The sequence below is a fragment of the Castor canadensis genome, chromosome 3 (assembly GCF_047511655.1).
Source record: "Castor canadensis chromosome 3, mCasCan1.hap1v2, whole genome shotgun sequence".
Lineage (NCBI taxonomy): Eukaryota > Metazoa > Chordata > Mammalia > Rodentia > Castoridae > Castor > Castor canadensis.
Genome location: NC_133388.1, coordinates 91,708,904 through 91,725,669, shown reverse-complemented (window position 1 = coordinate 91,725,669; position 16,766 = coordinate 91,708,904). Strand labels below are relative to the sequence as shown.

The following is a 16,766-nucleotide window of genomic DNA, read 5'->3' as shown; positions in this document are numbered from 1 at the left end:
AGCCCTTTTAAAGGAATTTGGAAAAAGGTTTCCTTACCAAAAGCTTTGATGAGCATTGGAAATAGGACTTCATATTTTACTCTTTGTCTTGTGGGGCTTTTCGTTTAACACTAATGCTCATATGCCAACACAGATGCAGAATAAAATGAAATGCAAACTTCACCATGCTATTTTTACCTATCTCTTGATATTCCTGCTGTGTGGTCTAACATTTCTGTTTCTGATTTGAAACATACAGGTAATTCAAATTCTGTCTCCAATATTAAGGGCCAGATACATCTCACCCTATGGACACAAATGCATGAATTTCACATCTCCTTCCACACACTGGTAAGTACTGTCACAGCCTTCTCCAAGATGTTTATTACATAAGATCCTGTCTTTTCCTATGAACAAATTCTAAAAGAGAAGTGAGACACACGACAAGAATCTAGAGTCTACCATTTAAAGCACTATCTAAGATTGATAGTCCTTGCAGTAGAGTTAGAAGTTTGTTTACATAATGGAAAAATAGAATCTGAGGAACTCAGAGATCTCAAAACATGGGGGGAAATATCCCAGAAGTTTAAAAAACAAGACTGTCTGTCTCATTATCAGTTTTTTATCATTCCAACCTTTGGAGACCATGAATGTGTCCAGAAGCCAGCACAGTGACTGAATTCATACTTCTGAGTTTCCCCTGCTCCAGAGAGGTTCAGATCTTCCTCTTCATGCTGTTCTCTGTGGCCTACAGCCTGACATTTATGGAAAATGGGGCCATTGTTTGTGCAGTGAATCTGGACCAGAGGCTCCATACCCCTATGTACCTTCTGTTGGCCAACTTCTCATTCCTGGAGATCTGCTACATCAACACCACTGTTCCTATTCCCAGGAAATTTCCTGTCTGAAACCAAAACCATCTATTTCACATCCTGCTTCATGCAGTTCTTTTCTTTTTCTCCTTTGGCCCTACTGAGACAGTCTTACCTTCCCTCATGGCTTTTGACAGGTACTTGGCCATTTTCCAGTCTCTCCAGTATCCTACCATCATGAGTAGTCATCTCTGCTTAAACTTGGTGTCCATGTGCTGGTTGACAACCTTTCTCTGCTATCCAGTCCCTGTCTGTTCTATTGTTCAACTCCCCTTCTGTGGCACCAACACCATTGACCAATTTTTTTGTGACCCCAGTCCTCTTCAGGCCCTATCCTGCATCCCTGCACCTAGAATTGAGCTTTCCTGCTCTTTGTGAGCTCACTTATTACCTTCATCACCATATTCTTCATCTTTGCATCCTACGCCCTGGTCCTCAGGGCAGTGTTTCCTGTCCCTTCAGCAGCTGGCAGACATAAGGCTTTCTGTACCTGTGGGGCCCACCTAATTCTGGTGTCTCTGTTTTATGGAAGCCTGATGGTGATGTCCATTTGCCCAAATTCTGGAAATCCAGCTGGGACACAGAAGATTGTCACCTTGATCTACTCCTCAGTGACCCTACTTGTAAACCCACTAATCTACAGTCTCCAGAACAAGGATGCAAAGGTTGCTTTGAGAAAACTTGTGGTGCACACAAAAACTAGTCAAAATTACTGAGACATCATGAAGGGACCCTGTTTCTCTGCATTTTTCCCACTTCTATTCTCACTTGAATAAAGTAGAGTTTTATTCACTTGAACTTACAGACACAGGCTTGAACTCCTCAATTTATGCCTGTCAATTATTAGAAAAGAATATCAAAAATTATAGCTAATATTGTCTTAAACTCAGGAATAGCTACATGATAATTTAAGTTAAATGCCCTTAATGTCTGTATTTATACTCTTCTCCTACTGTGACTTCCTGCAACAGCTCACCCATTAATCTGAGATCACTCACCTAGTCCTTGATCTCATACATTTTTTACACCAAATGAGTTTATGCTCCATTTTTACACTTGTTTTTTCTGGTTAATGATCTCTGCTATTCATCTGTTGGAAAATCACAACATCCACAAATTTTCTGCTCAGGTGAAAGAATATTGGTGCCCATCAGTAATTCCTAAATAAGCCACAATTTTTACATGATACCCAAAGAATTAAGAAAAATAAAGCACTGTCACCCAAACCTGTCTGTCTCATAATTACCTAAAAACATTTTTAAAATGACAGTTTCCTAGGCCTAGCTCCAAATCTCCTAAGTCAAGTTCTATGAAATTGTATCTAGAACACTTTACATAATTTTACCCACTTCATTCTAATTCACACACACAAGAATATATCCAGACTGCTGTCGACAGATACTATTGTGAACAAATATGAGACATGAAAAAAATCAGACATTACAGATGGCAGGGGACAAGAAGTTATAATGAGCTTCATGGGTTACTCAAACACTCATGATGGTGGCAGCAACAGTTTCTTTTCCTCACTAGACTTTCAAGTTCTCTTTTGATAAAATAATATACAGATTATATTCTTCTAACACTTTCCTACCATTGTGAGATAAATAATATGTACAAATATGTTTACATTTCAAAGAAGATTGAAATGTGGTGGAATTACATTTCTAGGGAGATTTCAAGGCAAAGAAGGTTCAGTTGGGCACTAAGCCTGAAAAGAGGTAATAGTAGATAGAAAAGCCAGTGATTCTGTGATGCCAAGAAGAAAACAGAAGCATAGGAACTTAATGACACCTCCAGATAATTTTGCTGAATAATTTGGTCAAAAACAAACTGGTCAGTGGGCACAGTGGGTTTATCCATCCAGTCAACATCCATTTCCTGTGAGCCTGCAGTGGGATTACATCAATGGAAAGGTAAACTCTCTGCCCTGTAGGACTTACATTCTAGTGAGGGAGTCCAATTACAACCAGGCATACACAGAGTTCTATACTTCTAGTAGGCAGAAGTAATATAAAAAGAATAAAGGAGGGTATAAATGTAGAAAATGATTGGGTAGGATAGGAGATAATTCTGGCAGGACAGCAGACAAGGCTTTTGTGAAGAGGTGGTATTTAAAAGTAAGAGATAAACCAAACAAATACCTATGGAAATCAAGTTCCTAGTAAATACTGTGATTTTCACAGAATGGGAAAAGGCTAATCTTGACAATTCCAAAGGAAAATACTAGTCAGGTGCTGGTGTCCCATGCTTTTATTCTAGCTACCTGAGAGGCTGAGATCAGGAGGATCACAGTTCAAGGTCAGCTCTGGCAAATAGTTCATGAGACCCATCTCCAAAATAACCAGAACAACATGGACTGGAAATGTGGCTCAACCAGTATAGTGCCTGCTTTCCAAACATAAAGCCCTAGTTCAAACTTTGTGAGAAAGGAAGGAAGGAAGGAAGAAGAAAGAAAGAGAGAGAAAGAGAAAGAGAAAGAAAGAAAGAAAGAAAGAAAGAAAGAAAGAAAGAAAGAAAGAAAGAAAGAAAGAAAGAGGAGATCCAAGGTGGCAACTAAGGTATGGAAGCAGAAAGTCTAAGTTCTTTGAATGCAAAAACCTTCCTGAGACATTGGAGTCACACTTGAGTAATTCTGACTGCTTCTAGCCAAAATAATAACTGCAATCATATTAGGAGCAGAAAAAAAATTCAAAGACTGACCCTCAAATCAGAATTTAATTGAACCTAAAAGCTGCAATCCACAGTACAGCCAGCAAGGCAGGTCCAACCCCAGGGAAACCCTTTTCCCCATAGCAATTTCTCTCTTATTTATTTTCTTTCCTTCTCTTCTCCTTCCTCCATCAAGCAGAAATAGAGCATCAACCAGAATTAAAATTTGCCAAATCCTGAACCCCTAGCCCATGAAAAGCCTCCCTATGTCATGCTGCACTGAGAAATGTTGGTGGCATTTCTCCCCACCACCACCATGAGATCCAAACCTGCCTGTGCTTCAATTGACAGAATGAACAGGTGAGCACCACGCACCATGCGAGACTCACCTATCCACCCCTGGGAACATAAACCAGTGCAGCCCCAGGGCAGTCTGAACCCTCACCCCCCAACAAAACCAAAAAACAAGCAGTGAACTATAATCTAGCACAAACAGCAGAGGGAGCAGGTGGCATGCTGAACCTGCACCAGAGACAATGAACTAAATTCTCAGTGCCAAACTCAGTAAATAAACACAAAAACAGCAGTAAAGGCTGACAGTGGGCAGGCAATAAGCTACTCCCCAAAGCAGGGCAGGTAGTAGATCACAGAGCTGATCTCCTGAGCCAGAGAGCAGCATCCAAAACCAAAGTGTCCCACAAAACTGAAAAACAAACAGCAAACTGTAATCAAACATGAACAACAGAGGGGACGGGTGGCATGCTGAACTGGCCCCAGAGAAAGGGGGTAGGGCAAAGAACTAATCTCCCAGAGCTCTCAGTAAACAAACACAGCAATAAACCACCTCCAAAGCAGAGCAGATAGTGGATCACAGAGATGATCTCCTGAACCAGAGGGCAGCATACAAATTTAACTGCCCAACCTCACTGGGAGAGTAGTTGACCAAACAGCTGCAGATGAAGGGTAACACAGCTGTCAGATGGAGAAAACAATAGCTCTGACCACCCTGCATGATCTGGCAAACCTACCTCACCTCACAATTTCAATTTAACTGGTAGACAGAAGAACCACATCACATCTCTGATGTGAGACCACATCAGAGCTTCTGCTTATATGCCAATACCAGGACTGGATGCCAGAGGAGTATCTCTAGAACTTAAACTAAGATTGAAATTCTATTGCTCCTGAACCTGGTGTGTGTGTGTGTGTGTGTGTGTGTGTGTTTCCTATTTTTTCTTTGTTTGTTTCTTCTATTGTGGTGAGTTTTTTATATTTTTATTCTTATTTTCTTTTTTCTTTCTGTACTATCAATTACACCATCACTATGTTCTCATCCCTACTCTCAGCCCCTTCACTCTCCCTGCTTCTCCTGTGCTACAATCCAGTCCTCTCCATCCCAACTATTCTTCTGCCCCTTCTCATCCTATCCTCTCCCAACCTGTCACCAGACTACCCCTCTCTCCTACACACTCACCACCTTCTGACCAACCTCCTGTACCAACTTTATACAACCCCAACCTCCTGCAATCCCTGACACAAGCACCCTACACTACAACAACAGAAATACACCCAAACACACACAAAGGCCACAAAACCAAGCAGCTCCCACACTACTCCCTCACTCACCCACTCCACTTACCTCTTCCCCTTTCAGTGCCACCCTAACCAATTTCCCAAATTTCTATAGTTGTTCCAACAAATGTTAACCCCCCAATCCCATTGTTTCTAGGTTAATATATAAACAACTGGTTGGGCGTTGAGCCTGTGAATTAGTTTGGCTAAACTGCCCCTCCAGCAAGGGACAGAAATAGCACACCAACCTAGTTAACAATAAAGACAGCTAAAACAAAAAATTAAATCAAGGGAAAGAAAACAGGTAACTAAACCAACCAACTAGCCTATCAAGAACATAGCTACACAGTACCAAGTAGAACAATAGGAAGAAGAAGAAGGGATGGAAAACACTCCCCTCAAAAAAAAAACTAATTCAATGCAGGATTCAGAGGGAAATGAAGAAAATATACCCAGCCCCTAACCCCAACAAAATATGATAAATGACACTAAGGAACACAGCAATGCCCACAAAAACACACTCAAAGAAGAAATATTACAAGAAATCACTGAGAATTTCATGGAGAAGATACTAGACATGGTTGAACAAAATGGACAAGACGTACTCCAGAAATTTCAAGGCACCAAAAATAAATAAATGAACTCAGAGGCACCCTAAATAAACACCAAAGTGAAACAAAGGACACTATAAATAGAGAGATAAATGAATTAAAGATGAAAATAAAAAATATTAAAGAGGAGGTGGACAAAGATATGGAGATCTCAGAATAAAAGAATCAAACAGAAACAAAACAGAATGGAAGGCCACTAGAGCAGACTAGAACAAGTGAAAGACAGAATCTCAGAACCAGAAGATAAAATAGAAATTAAAGGAAACACTGAAGAAATGTTAGTCAAACAACTCCAGAGCTCTGAAAGGAATATGCAAGAACTCATCAACTCATCAAAAGATCAAATGTGAAAATTGTTGGTATTGAAGAAGGAGAAGAGGTCCAAGCAAGAGGGATTTGTAATATATTCAATAAAATAAAAACAGAAAATTTCCCACATCTTGAGAAAGTTTTGCCCATTCAGGTAAAGAAAGCTTCAAAGACACCAAATGGACTTGACAAAATCCACATGGCATATTATCATTAAAACAACAAGCACAGAGAATAGAGAAAGAATAGTGAAGATGGTAAGAGAGAAAAAAAACATATAAAGGTAAACCCATCAAAATCACAGTAGATTTTTCAATGGAAACCTTAAAAGCAACAAGGGCATGGAGTGAGGTATTTGGGGCACTAAATGAAAATAACTTCAACCCTAGGAGACTCTACCCAGCAAAACTATCATTCAAAATAGAAGGAGCAATAAAAATCTTCCATGATAAGCAGAAACTAAAACAACATATGACCATGAAGCCACCACTACAAAAGATTCTCCAAGGAATTCTGCATGCAGAACATGAAAGCAAACAAACCACAAGAGGACAGGAGGTATCAAACCGCAGGAGAAGAAAGACAAAGAATCAGAGAGTAACATTGACTCAGCTGCACACAAACATTTAAAAAACAAAAACAGCTAAATGATAGGAATCACCACATACATATCAATATTAACCCTGAATGTCAACAGACTCAACTTCCCCATCAAAGACAACATTTGGTAAACTGGATTAAAAAGGAAGATCCAACAATCTGTTGTTTAGAGGAGACCCAACTCATTGATAGAAACAAGTACTGGCTTAGGGCGAAAGGCCGGAAGAAGATTTACAAAGCCAATGGCCTCCAAAAACAAGCAGGAGTAACAACACTTATATTGGACTTCAAACTTACTTTGATCAAATGAGATAAAGAAGGGCACTTCATACCAATAAAAGGGGAAATACATCAAAAGAAAATAACAATTACCAACCAATATGCACCCAATGTCACTGCACCCAATTTCATCAAACATACTCTAAAGGACTTAAAAGCACATATAGACTCCAACACAGTGGTAGTGGGAGACTTTAATAACCCCCTATCACCAATAGATAGGTCATACAAACAAAAAGTCAATAAAAAAGTTCTAGAACTAAATCACACCATAGATCAAATGGACCTAACTGATGCCTACAGAATATTTCATCCAACATCTGCACAATATGCATTCTTCTCAGGAGCCCATGGAACTTTCTCCAAAATTGATCATGTCTTAGGGCACAAAGTAAGCTTCAGCAAATATAAGAAAATAGAAATAATCCCATGCGTTCTATCTGATCACAATGCATTAAAACTAGATCTCAACAATAAAAATAACAGCAGAAAATATGCAAACAATTGGCAGCTGAATAACACATTGCTCAATGATCAATGGGTCATTGATGAATTAAAAGAGGAAATTAAAAGGTTCCTGGAAGTTAATGAAAATGGAAACACCACCTACCAGAACCTATGGGACACAGCAAAGGCAGTCCAAAGAGAAAAGCTTATAGCCATGAGTGCATATATTAAAAGGACGGAAAGATCTTAAATAAATGGCATAATGCTACATCTCAAACTCCTAGAAAAACAAGAACAAGCAAATCCCAAAACAAGCAGAAGGAGAGAAATAACAAAAATAAAGGCTGAAATTAATGAAATAAAGATCAAAAAAAAATACAAAGAATCAATGAGACAAAAAGGTGGTTCTTTGAAAAATTAAACAAGATTGACAAACCCCTGGCAAATCTGACTAAAATGAGGAAGGAAAAGACCCAAATCAATAAAATCAGAAAAGCAAAAAGGGAAATAACAACAAACACCAAGGAAATACAGGGAATCATCAGAGAACACTTTGAGAACCTATATTACAATAAATTTGAAAATCTTGATGAAATGGACAAATTTCTAGATACTTATGACCATTCAAAATGGAACCAAGAAGATATTAACCACCTAAAGAGATCTATAACATGAAATGAAATTGAAGCAGCAATAAAGAGTCTCCCAAAAAAGAAAAGTACAGGACCTGATGGATTCTCTGATGAATTCTGTCAGATTTTTAAAGAGCAAATACCAACTCTCCTTAAACTTTTCCATTAAATAAAAAGGAAGGAACACTGCCGAACTAATTCTATGTAGCCAGTATTACACTCATCCCAAGACAGGCCAAAGACACATCCATAAACAACAACTATAGGCCAATCTTCTTAATGAACATCAATGTAAAAATACTCAATAAAATAATGACAAACCAAATCTAACAACATATTAGAAACATAATTCACATGACCAAGTCAGTTTCATCTCAGGGATGCAGAGGTGGTTCAACATACACAAATCAATAAGTGAAATACAGCACATTAATAAAAGCAGAGACAAAAACCACTTGATCATCTCAATAAATACAGAAAAAGCCTTTTATAAGATTCAACACCACTTCATGATAAAAGCTCTAAGAAAACTAGGAATAGAAGGAATGTACCTCAACATTATAATGGCTATATATGACAAATCTATAGGGACCATCATACTTAATGGAGAAAAACTGAAACCATTTCCCCTAAAATCAGGAATGAGACAAGGGTGCCCACTCTCCCCACTCCTATTCAACATAGTCCTGGAATTCCTAGCTAGAGCAATAGGCAAGAAGAAGTAATAAAAGCAATACAAGACAGTTAGAGATGAATCAACTTAGAATGTAACACATTTGTACATGGAAGCAATGCTAGGAATCTCTCTGTATAGCCATCCTTATCTCCACTAGCAAAAACACTATTTCCTTCTTATTATCACTTATGTCTACTCTTCAACAAAATTGGAGAAAAGGGCGGAATAGGTTCTGCCTTGAAGCGAGGGGGGTGGGGGAGAGGGAGGGAGGGGGCAGAGAATAGAGGAGAGAAATGGCCCAAACAATGTATGTACATGTGAATAAACAAATAAAAAATAAATTTTAAAAAGATCTGTTATAAACTACTAGGAATCTAGCTGACTAATCTACCAAAGATAATAACAAAAATTGAAGAAAAAAAAAGGAATACAAATAGGTAAAGAAACTGCAAAGTTTGCAGATGACATGATCCTATACCTCAAAGACCCAAAAAACTCTACACAAAAACTCCTAGACACCATAAACAGCTTCAACAATGTAGCAGGATACAAAATCAACTTACAAAAATCAGTAGCCTTTCTATACACCAACAATGAACAAATTGAGAAAGAATATAGGAAAACAACTACATTTACAATTGCCTCAAAAAAAATCAAATATCTAGGTGTAAACGTAACAAAGAATATGAATGACCTCTACAGGAGAACTACAAACCTCTGAAGAAAGAGATTGAGGAAGACTACAGAAGGTGGAAAGATCTCCTGTGCTCAGGATTGGTAGAATCAACATAGTAAAAATGGCTATATTACCAAAAGCAAACTACATGTTTGATGCAATTCCCATCAAAATCCCTATGACAATCATCACAGAGATTGAAAACTCTACCCTAAAGTTCATTTGGAAACACAAGAGACTTCAAATACCCAAGGAAATTACTCAACAAAAAAGAGAAATGCTGGAGGTATCACAATATCCGACCTCAAACTATATTACAGAGCCACAGCAATAAGAACAGCATGGTACTGGCAAAAAAAAAACAGATATGAAGACCAGTGAAACAGAATAGAGGACCCAGATATGAATCCACACAGGTATGCCCACCTTATTTTTGAGAAAGTCACCAAAAACATACGATGGAGAAGACAGCCTCTTCAATGTTGCTGGGAGAAGTGGTTATCTGCCTGCAGAAAACTGAAACTAGGTCCATGCTTATCACCCTATACTAGTATCAACTCAAAGTGGATTAAGGACCTTAAATATCAGACCTAAAACTCTGATGTTAGTACAAGAAAGAGCAGTGAATACTCTGGAAGCAATACGTACAGGCAAAGGATTCCTCAGTAGATCTCCAGAAGCACAGCAACTAAAAGAAGGGATGAACAAATGGACTACTTGAAATTAAAAAGCTTCTGCACAACAAAAGAAACATAAACTGAAGAGACCACTCACACAGTCAGAGAAAATATTCGCTGGCTATACATCAGACAAAGGACTAATAACCAGAATATACAGGGAGCTCAAAAAGCTAAACTCCCACAAAATTAATGAACCAATAACAGACAAAGGACTAATAACCAGAATATACAGGGAGCTCAAAAAGCTAAACTCCCACAAAATTAATGAACCAATAAAGAATGGGAAAATGAACTAAACTGAACTTTTTCAAAGGAAGAAATCCAGATGGCCAAAAAACACCACCCCTGGCAATAAAGTAAAAGCAAATCAAAACCACACTAAGATTCTACCTCACTCCTGTTAGAATAGCTATCATCAAAACACCAACAACAAATGTTGGTGAGGATGCGAAGGGAAAAGGAACCCTCATACACTGGTAGTGGGAATGTACCAATGTTCCATAGTACAACCACTATGGAAAACAATATGGAGGCTTCTTAAAAAACTAAGCATAGATCTGCCATATGATCCAGCAATCCCACTCTTAGGTATATACCCAAAGGAATATGACTCAGGTTATTCCAAAAGCATCTGCACACCCATGTTTATTGCAGCACTATTAACAATAGCCAAGCTATGGAAACAACCAAGATGCCCCACTACTGACGAATGAATTACGAAAATGTGGTATTTATACACAATGGAGTTTTACTCAGCCACAAAGGAGAATGAAATTTTGTCATTCACAAGTAAATGGAATGAACTGGAGAACATCATCTTAAGCAAAGTTAGCCAGGCTCAGAAGGCCAAAAATTGTATGTTCTCCTTCATATGCTAATTATAAACCTAAAACAAATGCAGCAATATTATTGGACATGGGTCACACACTAAGGGGAGGATTTGTACAGGAGGAATAGGGAAAGGAAAGGAACCTAAAACTCAAAAGTGTTTGATGTACCACTGTAGAGGAGCTAATAAAGCAATCTGAAACTGACAGAGGCCTTATGGGAAGGTGACCGAGAGGTAGTAAAGAGATGTGGTAGAAATGAACCAATTCGAGTTGTAATATACATGTGCATGGAAGCAATGCTAGGAATCTCTCTGTACAGCTGTCTTTATCTCAAGATATCAAAATGCTATGTGTTTCTTATTATCTCTTATGTTTTCTCTTCAACAAAATTGGAGAAGAGGGCAGAACAGGTTCTCCCTGCTACTTAGAGGAGTGGCGGGGAGGGAGAAGGGGGCAGGGAAGAGAAATGGCCCAAACAATGTATGCACATATGAATAAACGTTTGAAGAATTAAAAAATAAAAATAAAAAAATTATCTCTCACAAAAGAAAGAAAGAATGAAAGACAGAAAGGAAGTGAGGGAGGGAAGGAGGAAGAAATGGTGTATGAGGTTAAAAAGATAGGCAAGGTCAGAGAATCTTGAACTTCTAGGCTAGATTTTATATGGACTCTTGGGAGGTCTTCTCAAAACAATATGTTATGAGGAAGGCACAGTTAGAATTCCCCCACATTGACAAGCTTTCCTAACTTGGAACTAATTTACTGTCATTTTTAATTATATGTATCTTTATTTTACTATAACTCATCTGTTCTATCAAAGACATAAGGTACCCAAAAAAAATTGAAGAGAAAAAATAAGTGAAATAAGAATCTAATTAAAATGAATATTTGCAATAAGATATGGTGCTATTAATAGCAAGAGATTGATTATAAGCCTGATAGTATGAACTCCATTTTTAGTTTTTAGTGTATATTAGTTGTATAAGAACTAATATACAACTTCAGTATTTCTGTAGATGCACACTTTGAACTTTGACAAAGTTTACCCCTCTTCTTCTCCCCCCCTTTCAAACAGTGTTTAGTTGTTTCATTATGATAGCTTCATATATGTGTGTAATATATATACTTTTTTTTACATACTTTGGTCTTGCTTACCCTCAGTACCCTTTCCTTTCTCTGTCCCTCCTCCCACCGACTTCACCCAAATTGTCCTCCCTTTCATTATCTCCCATCATTATCATTGTTATAATCAACAAAATTTAGGAATAGATGGCACATGTGAGTAAAAGCACGCACATTTGGCCTTTTGAACTTGGCTTATCTCACCCAACAGGATGATATCCAGTTCCATCCATTTTCCTACAAACAATATAATTTCCTTTTATTTATGGATGAACAATTCCCCATGGTGTCTATATACCACATTTCTTTATCCACTTCTTTGTTGTTGACTGTCTAGGATGATTCCAAAGTTTGTTGATTGTGAATAGTGCTTCAATAAACACGCATGTGCTAGTGTCTCTATTATATCCTAGCTTATATTCCTTTGGTTATACGCCCAGGAGTGGTATCACTGGATTATATGGTAGATCTATACTCAGGACTTCCATTCTGCTTTCCATGGCAGTTGCACTAATTTACATTCCCACCAACAGTGTATACGTGTTCCTTTTTCCCTGAATCATCCACCAGCATTTGTTGCTGCTTATATTATTGATGATATTGTGTTATTGATCCATTCTTAACTAGAGTGAGGTGAAATCTCATTGTCATTTTGATTTGCATTTCCTTTATGGCCATGAATGTTAAACATGTCTTCATGTATTTATTGGCCATTTAACCTTCTTTTTAAAATTATCTGTTTAGTTCATTTACCCATTTATTCAGTGGGTTATTAATTGTTTGCAGGGCGAGTTTTTTGAGCTCCCTGCATATTCTGGTTATTAATTCCTTGTCAGATATATATCTGGCAAAGATTTTCTCCAATTCTGTAGACTGTCACTTCAATCTAGTGTGTATTTCCATTGCTGTAATAAGATTTTTAGTTTCATGCAGTCCCATTTGTCAGTCCTCCTCTTAACTGCTGAGCCTTTGGAACTCTATTCATAAAGTTATTACCTATGCCTATACAGTCCAGCATATTCCCTATTTTTTCCTAAAATAATTTCACAGTTTTAGATCTTACATTACATCTTTGATCCACTTGAACTGATACTAGAACAAGGCAAAATGTTGGGATCCAGTTTCAGTCTTCTGTAGGTGGATATCCAGTTTTCCCAACACCATTTGTTGAAGAGGCTATCTTTACTCCTATGCATGTTGGGGACTCTTTTGTTGAAAATCAAATGGCTGTCACTGCATGGATTTGTGTCTGAGTCTTCTATTTCATTGGTTTTTATGTCTTTTTTGTACCAGTTTTTGTTACTATGACTCTGTAGTATAATTTGAAAGCAGGTATTGTGATTCCTCCAGTGTTGATCTTTTTGCTCAGGATTGCTTTGGTTATTCAAGGTCTTTTGTGTTTCTGTATGAATTTTAAGATTGAATTTTCTATCTCAGTGAAGAATGTCATTGGAATCTTGATAAGGATTGCATTGAACATATAGATTGCTTTCAGTAATATAGCCATTTTCACAATATTGATTTTGTCAATTCATAAGCATAGGATGTCCTTCCATCTTCTAATGTCTTCATTGATTTTTTTCTTTTAGTGATTTATAATTTTTATTGTATAGATCTTTAAACTCCATTAAATTTATTCTTGAGTATTTTAATTTTTACTTTTAATTAAATTTATTTTAACTGGTATGTAAAATCATAAAAATTGTAAATATTAATAGGGTAACATGATGCTTCAATACATGTATACACATGTATGAAAATGTCATAATGAAAACGTATAGAATTTTATTCAGTCACAAAAAAGAATGAAATTTTGTCATTTGCAGGTAAATGGATGGAACTGGAAAACATCATCTTAAGTGAAGTTAACCAGGTTCAGAAAACCAATGGCCACATGTTTTCTCTCATAGGTGGAATATAGAGCTAATACAAGTACAAGCAATATTTAAAAAAAATAGGGCACAATAAGGAGTTGTTACATACGAGAGAGGGAGGGTAAAACAAGGAAGAAGGTGAATATGGCTGATGTACTTCCTATAAAAGAGGGAATGTAGAATTTTTAAACATGTTGAAGTCACCACAAGAAGGAGACAAAGGTAGAAAGGACAAAAGCAGAAGAGATTTACCAATTCAGGTTATAATACAAATGTACATGTAAATGTTGCAAGGAAATTCCCTGTATAGCTACCTTAAACAAACAAATATATCATTTTGTTTCTTACCAAAACAAAGACTAAGAGGGCAGAACACATCCTGTAGGGGGGCGGGGAGGGTGTTACCAATGGAAGGGGAGAGGATATAAGGAAAGAGTGTAGGAGGGTGTCTATGGTGTCAATATTGTGTACACATGTATGTAAATGGAAAAATAAGACCTGTTGAAACTATTCTAAGAATGGGAGAAGGGGTGATAAAGGAAAATGATGGAAGGAGTAAATTCAATTATGATACATTGTAAGAAATTTTGTAAATGTCACAATGTACTTCGAATATAAGAATAGTAAAAAGAATGCTTTCTATTAATATTTCTAATTAATTATGCAACATCTGAGAAAGAGAAACTACTCAAAGAAAAATTTAAATACATCAAATTAAATTTTTTAAGGATGCAAAGTATTTTATTTTTAAACTTCTAAAATCTGAAAACAAGATAGCTGAGGTTAAATAAAATAACAGTTCTCCAAAGCTGAGCGGGCTCAAGTGGAGATTAGTTTTTCTGCTGAAATACAAAAGCAGCTTTCACTAACACCTAGTGGAGAACACTATGCTTTGCTTGATTGTGAGGAGATGAACTGGTCAGTCTTGATGACATCGCTTTATTTCCTTGGTAAGGGTTTAAAAAACATTAGACACATTGTTCTAGTCTTACATGGACAATTTGACTCTGAATGTCTCCTGGGAAACATAAACCATGTACAAAATTCCATCTTTACCTTTCTCACTCTTGTATACCTCCAAGATGTGTGTGGATATGCTCACCATGCTGTGCCCATTCACGAAGAGAAAGAAGTCTTGGTTAGCACTGAGCTGTAAGCGCCTGATGATATTGATTGCTCATGTTGATGTGGTCAAGCACTAGGAACTCGGTGTTGTACAGAATGGGCAGCTGCTTCTCACCCTTGTATCATCCTGTTCACCAGGATCTTGGTGGGGTACTGCTCTCCAATAAGTCACATCTTCTACTATCTGCTCAGACATGCAGCACTACTTGAAAATCTTCTCCAACGGCATGATGTGGCAGAGGACAGTGGCAGCAGGTCCCATAGTGGTGACAGTGACTTCCCTTGTGCTCTCAGCCTGCCTCAATTTAAATTTTAATTGTAACTTTTTATTTTCTGTCTTGCTATAATGAACATTTGACCCTACTTAGCCTTTGTGTTAGCTATATTTCTTGTCACCGGGACAGAATGCATATCACAAACAACTTAAAAGGAGTAAAGATTTATTTTGCTCACAGTTCATAGGGTTCAGTTCATTGTCACTTGGCCCCATGTGCTTGGGCAGATATCATGGCAGTGGGAGAGTCTGGTAGAGCAGTTTCTTCATCTCATGAAGAACAGGAGACACACAGAGAGAGAGAAAGAGAGAGAGAACTCTTGAAACTGACAATGGAAAACATGAACAAAAAACTCTAGGTCTAGGATGATAAACTTCACATAGTTTGAAAATAATGGTTCATCTCATGTCAGAACTATTTGGTTATCTAAGAGGTAATTTATTAAGACTAGGAGAAGAAACTTTGGAAGAAATGCTGTGCTAAGAGTCTGGACTGGTGTGTGGGTGTGTGTGTGTGTGTGCTCAAAATAAAGGGTGTTCCATTGTGAGCAGAGTTTGTTGTTGGGGGTAGCTCTAGCCCCTTGTTACAAAGAGGTCATCAATCATTTCTGTCCTTTCTTGATTCCAAGGTGTCTGCAGAAGAGAATGGATCAGAGCAAAGGACAATAGACAAAATGGAGAGATGTCATGTTTTTCTATTTTTAGTTGCTCTGTGGGCCCAAGTAGGGAGTCAGTGCTTTTCAACAAAAGCAGTCCTTATACCTGCGGAACCAGGGAACTAGGGTATTTTGACCAGTCACAAATACAGGAGAAGGGGACAGATAACTGACAGTTAAATCAAAAGTACTTGTTATTTAAGTTTAAAACTAGAAACACTTTTATAAAGTAGAATACAGAGTAAGTAAAAGTCAGAAAATCCCACTTAAGTAGACTGCCCAGGAAAATAACTCTATAAGCATGGACTACTAAAAAATAAGTTTGGAGCCAGCAAAAATAATTAGTCTTCACTTAAATAGAAGGCCTTGACCTAAAATATGAGTTTTCCTTCTGTCTGAGGTACCTACAAAGACTCGGATATCTAGTAGCCCTGTGTAAGTTCACTTCTTTAAACCTCTTGGCTTTAGTAAATTTTGTGAGGTCTGACACAGGTGAGTCCATCTGGATTGTGACAGCTTTTCCCCTCTTGTCTCCAAACTGTCTGTGAAGAATCTCCTCTGAAGATTTTGTCAACTAACCATTTTGGTTAATGAAAAGTCCCTCAGTGCCAGAATAGCTTTCCCAGATGTTTTTGACATTGGAGGAGAAGAACCAGGTAGTTCAGGTGGGAATCAGTGCCAATTAAGACCCTTTTGGCCAAATTAAAATCAACAAAAGAGGTTTAGAAGAAGTGGGCTTACCTGGCATCCATTTTTAGTTCTGTCTGGACAAGACATGATACCCTGACAACTTAAAAATTCTGCAGAATGCCAACAGACAACTGTTAAAAGTTTTTCAAAAAAAGCAAACATTTAGAAGGCTGACTCAATTAAAAATAGGTCCTTGTTAGAATCATTTTG

At 37.6% G+C, this 16,766-nt stretch overlaps 2 pseudogenes; one reads left to right on the top strand and one right to left on the bottom strand.

The window, feature by feature from the left end:
- Window positions 1–629: 629 nt before the first annotated feature.
- LOC109679100 (olfactory receptor 11G2-like) lies at window positions 630–1,874 on the top strand (annotated as a pseudogene).
- Window positions 1,875–14,799: 12,925 nt separating this feature from the next.
- Window positions 14,800–15,165, bottom strand: LOC109679099 (microtubule-associated protein 1 light chain 3 beta pseudogene; annotated as a pseudogene).
- Between the last annotated feature and the right edge of the window lie 1,601 nt (window positions 15,166–16,766).